This window comes from Misgurnus anguillicaudatus, chromosome 5 (assembly GCF_027580225.2).
Source record: "Misgurnus anguillicaudatus chromosome 5, ASM2758022v2, whole genome shotgun sequence".
In the NCBI taxonomy this organism is placed as follows: Eukaryota; Metazoa; Chordata; class Actinopteri; order Cypriniformes; family Cobitidae; genus Misgurnus; species Misgurnus anguillicaudatus.
In genome coordinates this window covers 23,955,006-23,961,647 of record NC_073341.2, presented here as the reverse complement: position 1 = coordinate 23,961,647, position 6,642 = coordinate 23,955,006, and positions in this window count along the sequence as shown.

Here is a 6,642-nt window from a genome sequence, read left to right as displayed (position 1 = left end):
ACAGGTGTCTGTAGCATTAAGCTAAGTAAAACATAATTTGTTTATTTAACACACAAATGCATATGGATTATACAGTGGACAGAGCTTGCTTAGCCATTATTAACCACTCATCATCACATTCTGTGATGTTACATCTAAACAAAAGCTTCTCCTATTATGTGAGACGGCAACCTGTGTAACTGGAAATATACTAATAGTCATGCATGCTTTGTATGCCATTCACATAATGGCTCTGAAATCACTAACTCTCTTGGTCACCATTTGGGGAATATGTTAGAAATGTCACAAACTGTTTGTCTCTCATAAAATATTTATAAATTAAAAAAAAAAAATTCTTGAAAGTGGTGACACACAAAAATATTTACCATTATATTCTGTTGAAGTGAACTTCAAATGTGACTCTCTGGAAATGCATAATTGAAAATGGCAATATTTATTCTAAGTGCATTAAGTGCATATTTTCAATTTTTAAGTTATTAACTCATTTGCAAAAGTGTGCACTGTTGAGAAAATAAGGTAAAAATTAAAATTATAAAAAAACATATATAAAGGATTAAAAAAAAAATACTAAAGACTCCACAGATAAAAGACTCAAAAAGCTCAATTGCAAAGTAGCTGGGAATTCAGAATTGGTCCATTGGCATTGGGAAATCTTTACTTTACTACCGCATGGTTTATGTAAATATCTCATAAAAAACCATTGATTTGCTCGCTCTTGCATTGTTGTGATTTTCCAGTAATCACTTGTGTGCACCTCATCATTGCTGTGGAAATGAAATGTCCTTGCAGACATGATTGCCTTGAAGTATTCACTCCCTGCAAGAAAGAAACATCTATTTCTTCATATCACGCAGCAGTATCCAGGGCAACTTGTAAGTGCTTCTTATATACAAATCTTTAATGGTGTTACTATGAAAAGAAAAGATAGTACAATTCACAAAATACTGCAGTATAATTTCTACAGGATCATGAAAGGCTTTGGAGTTAATGAAGTGAGTTTGAGAGCTGTCCTTTGCGGGCTTGACTGTGCGTGTGAGAGAGCTTGCTTTTATCAGTGGGTTTGCGAGACATGTCTATTCCCACTGGATATCGATTGATGATTTTTCACAGCTCATCACCTGCTTCAATGACGTAGATCAGACTGTTTCATGTGGTGCCTGGTTTACACTCCAGCAGATAATTATTTATCAATAAATCCTATTTCTGCCTTATCTGAAAATACTGTGGAAATAGGATAGGTACATTTATAGGTTAGAGGAGGATACTGCTGACAAGGTTGATGAGAGGCATGCGAAGGTAAATTGAATAGAAGATCTACACGAATTTAAACAAAACACAGTGATTCCATCTTTTAAAATGATAATGAATACATTTTTTAGGTATTTTAATAATCTGTAGCTACCTCTCCTCTGAACAAAACAGTCAAGGACAAACCACATTATAAAACCAGAAAAGTTCAGAGTACTTAAAACTTTTGTGGAAACTGATTACCTAAAAACACTCCATTATAAATTCTAACTATTTTTTTTTCTTTGAATCATTTTATTTGAGTCTGTGACACTCAAAGCAATGAAATCATTGAACACACATTATAAACTTTTTTTCACTGGTTTGAGTAAAGTTTACTCAATTTAAATGAGTACATTGTACAGTTCAGGATTACAGTGCAGCCTCAGGAACATATGAATATATAAACTACACCAGTGCTTTAAGTCAGTGGTTCTCAAACTGGGGTCCGGGGCCCCCAGGGGGGCCGCGAGATAGTGCCAGGGGGGCCCCAGTTTTATGAGATTTTATAAAATACATTAATTTATCATGAATTCTGTGTAATTAAACCAAAAAATATAAGCCTACAAACCAACAGCACTACTTTGAATTATTTTATTTGTTTTGTTTAATTAAAATGTTACATTTTAGCACAAATTTGTCATAATTTTTCTGTGGGGGGCCGCGAAGAAATGCACTGTACACAAGGGGGGCCGCATGCTGAAAAAGTTTGAGAACCACTGCTTTAAGTGGCCCAAAAGAGTTGCCGGTACTCTATTATTATTATTATTATTATTATTATTTTTGCTGACTTGACTCCTCTCTTGAGGTAACGACAACTATTGAAGGGGTTTTATATACAGCAGTCAACAGATGACCTTGTAAAAAATAATAAATCATTTTGCTTGAGCTAGAAATAGCTCCTGAACATAAATAAAATGTGCAAAAGGATTTTGAAAAAATACACTTGTAAGAGCTACAGTAAAAAGAGCTATTGAACATAAATAAAATGTGCAAAAGGTAGGTATGTGAGTAAAATTTCGGTTAAATGCAAAAACTAGCTTGAAAAAAAACTTTATAAATGACACCAAGAGCATGTCTATGGGTTTAAGAATAACAAAATACTGGCCATTTAAAACTCAAACGTCATCACTTTATGTCCCATTGTTTTTCATTTTGCGGGTGGTAAAACTCCCGTGCGCGTTGTTCAAATTAATTGAAATTTCGTTCACGTGTAGGTTAGCAATTAAACTAAATGTATATTTCAATTTCAAGAATGTTTTTACTCTGCACATCGCCTGAGGAAATCCGAAGTTGCGTCGAGGGAAACCAAACTGACAGCCGCAATAGTGGAGATTGTGTTCATTGTATTTTTATTTTAACCAAGCAGCTATGGTTGCGCGTTTCACACACAAACACACACATCCCCAAACCACGTTGAGTTGTTGACACTGACAGCAGCAAAAGCGACGCATGCGCTTTTGACTTGTAAAACTCAAGGGTGTATGGGTGTCTCCTTTCGGTGGGAAGAATTAGAAAGCGTGCATTGTGAAGGTCGCTCTGAAAAGCGGCAGCGCAGCCAAATGATTAAAACCAATGATTTAAACAGATGTGCAAATGAATAAGAGCTATATTTGGAAGTGGCGGTACTGAGTACCGGCGCCTACCGGCCTACTTAAAGTACTGAACTACACTATAAAAATATGCAGTAAAATCAACACATATTTTTATGTTACTTTAATTTAAAGAATTAAAGGCAGGCGCTGATCTCTGAAAGCCAATGTTGACATTTGAAATCAACTTAACAAACACGTCCCTACCCCAATAGAATCTGGACCATCCTTTGATAGACCCACCCTACACATACGCAACCCAGGCAACGATGTCGGTTAGTAGACACGCCCCTTTCTGCTGATTGGCTACAAGTGTGTTTTGGTAGTCGTCCGACTCCCTTTTTCCAAAGTGTTTTTCATAAATCGTGCACTCCACCTTTTAGTTAAAAAATTTCAACTTGAATTTATGTCAACTTTTTAAAGCCCAGATGTAAATAGTAGGTTAAATTGACTTGCAAAACCAAGTTGTTTTAACTTCGTGCTGCATTTTTTTAACAGTATAGACGGTTTCAGCAGTAACAACATAAACAAGCGGCTGTCGCGGTCCGCACGTAACTTCCTGTAAACTCCGCTATAACAACAAAGTACTTTAAACGTAGTTTATTTATATAACAAGCAAAAAACAACAACACATAGATTACCTAGGAAACAAAAACATTTGTTATTTTCGACGAGGCATTTGTTCAAGAGATTTAGCAACTAGTCAGACCATTAAAAAACGAAACCGGAAGTAAAGTTCGGATCCAGACGTGCGTCCGATGAAACCGTCTATAACTACCTAACTGAAAGTATTTTAAAGTACAACAGAGTCAGGGTCAAAGAATTCAGATGAAGTTTACACTCGGTGCTAAAAAAAAATCAGTGCTACATTTCACTTATAATTTACTACATTTCACTTATTGGAATAATACCAATATATTGCCCATTGAAAAATAATTATTCATTCTTTCATTTGTGCTTTAAAAATACAGAGTAAAGCAAAATAAAACAGTAAATATTAAACATAAAGTTAACGATATTATTAAGTACAGTATAGCACAATGGTAATATGAAGTTGGTATTGGAGGACCTAACAAGGGTTGATGAAAATATACTGTTATTTTTTATTTCACAGAAGACTGTCAGGATGTTGCAACAATGTACATACATATGTACATATGTTTCTTGGCCATTTTAGTAGTGAAAATACATCTGTTTAGTAATTTCAAGCTCTAGTTAATTTTATTTGGAAAAAAATGAGTGGGAGGCCTTCAAATATTATTGTGGGCAACTATGGGGCCTTGAAGTGAAAAGGTTGGGAAACACTGTACTAAGTTATTCAATATATGCTTCACAATATGAATATTTCATCTCTGACATTTACAGAGCTGACTGTAACCAATGATCTTCCAAAGGCTTCAACAGTCATTGTGCCTAAATTAAACACGGTTGCTATGACTTTAACATAAATGTGATTCGAAAAGTTTATATTAGAACATTACATTTTATGTGTGCAGTTTTTCTCCTAGGAATATTGTGTTTTTGAACTAGAGCTTTATACAGGTTTTCATACACTTACAGAAAAGGTTACAAAGCTGTCACTGGGCAGTACCCTTGAAGAGTGCATATTAGTACCAAATGTAAATCTGCACCTATATATCTATGCCTTAATGTACTGTCCCAGTGACCGCTTCTGAGTGTAGAAAAAACTATGCCATGATCTCCTGTTTCTTTATGATCTGTCAATAATATTAGAAAACAATAGTTAAAAACAGAAGGAAATATAGAGCAGTCAAATATTAATTACATTTTTGCTCTTTGCAACTGACATTGTGTTGATGGTATTCATTTGATCCGTTTATTCATTCCCTGGGAATCCAATTCTTAAGCTCAGAATTATTCTTAAGCTCAATGTTGTATAAAAACTATTAGCTGTTTTTATTTTTAATAATATATTTTCTTAACCTCTGACTTCATGAAAAACAATATATGCATTGAACTTTCCTAAAAAGACTATGTCGATTCATTTTCGTCATTGCATACCTGTCTGAACATATAGCTGTGGGGAGATATGTAACCTTTGCTTAGTAGTCCATTTGTATCCAAATCAAATCCCACTGACATTACATCTCTGACGTGCACTCAGTATGGCTTTAAATTCACCTGGGGACACAGCCAACATTTTATAGTAAAATGGTTTATGTGTAGTAATTTTTTATGGTTTCGGATGTGCAAAGCACCAAATAATAATAAATTTACTCTCAGCCAATGAGATGTGCTTGGTTTTTTACAGCCATGTCTTCATGGTTAATTAGTCGGAGTCCTTTGATTTCGGCTGCATACCAAAGCAAACTTTTTCAAAAGGGCATGGCACTTTTTCTATAATTGCAAAGGTTATTTTTCTAGATGCTGAATTGGTTGACCTGTTGCATTTTCAGGTGAAGCTAGCAGTTATTTTTTATAATAACAGATGCTCTTATTACCACCGAAAATTGCTGGGCCCCGACTTAACGCATTTAATATGATTTTGCCTCTGGCATTACTCTTTTTTTTTTTGGTGACATCAGGCTGTTAGGACTGTTTACCTGCAATGGCTGCATCATTCTGTGTATTTAATTATACTCTGTGTATATAAATGTATAAGAAGTCTTTGTGCATGATTATGAAATAATGAGATTGTGGTGTGTGTTAAAGCAAAGCTACAGTTGGGTTCAACTTTAATTCAGGATTTTGCATATTAAATGTCTCAAATGTTGATGTGTTTACAATTCTCTCTCCATTGTTAGTCTGTTACCTGACCCTTGCCCAGACTTAGCAAAATACTCTTTGGAAGTAAAAGCCTCTTGAGGCATTATTTTGCAAAAATCACCTTTTCCTTGAGAAAACTTGAAGAAAAGCAAGAGTATGTGTTTGGTTTTTCTTTTGTGTTTTGAATTCTTGTCTGAGTGGTTAAAGATGTACTAAAATACCTTTTTATGGTTATATGTTCAAAGTACGTCTGGCAACTTTTCAAAGCGTAGTTTATTGTTATGAACCAATAAAATACATCAACTTACATGCTTGCTCTCTGTGCAAGTTTTCTTTCATTCTAGCCTATCTAGCTTTTATTAACTAGGAGGACAACTAAAATAGTTTGCTGTTAATGAGCACACAGATGTATTATTAGTGGATCAACACATTGGCGATAACTCAGCCACTAGAGGGTGTAAGTGTAGTTCATGGGGCAAATTGAGAATTAAAATCATTAGTTTCAATGAGCTGTGTGCAGGTGTTTAACTGTACTAAAAAAATACTATAATGTATTCGTAGATATTTAGGAAACATGCTAATATGTTCATGTATCTTTTTCTCTAAAAAAAATAAATGTTATTCTCTTTATAAAATGCGCCTTCTGTGTCAAAATGCTTATTTTTGTTCACAGAGTGAATTTGTAGTTTGCAGACAACAAAAAAGCATTGCAAACCTAAGATAAACTGATGCTTTCCCTTGTTAGTTGCAATCATGTATGTCTGGCAACAAAGGGAGGACAGGGAAAAACATTTCTAATATTTTGAATTTAGACAGCGGTATCAAGTTTAACTGCTGGAAGTCAATGTTACAGCTCCTTTAAAGTGTGTAAAGGCTTAAGATTAAATATACATAAACATCCATCCACTAACAAACTGCTGATGTAAAGATTCTTTGGCCAAATAGGAATGAAAATTTAATACATAGGCTATATAAAATATACATACGTAATTAAACAATGGACATCACAAAATATTTCACAATACACCTGTGTACA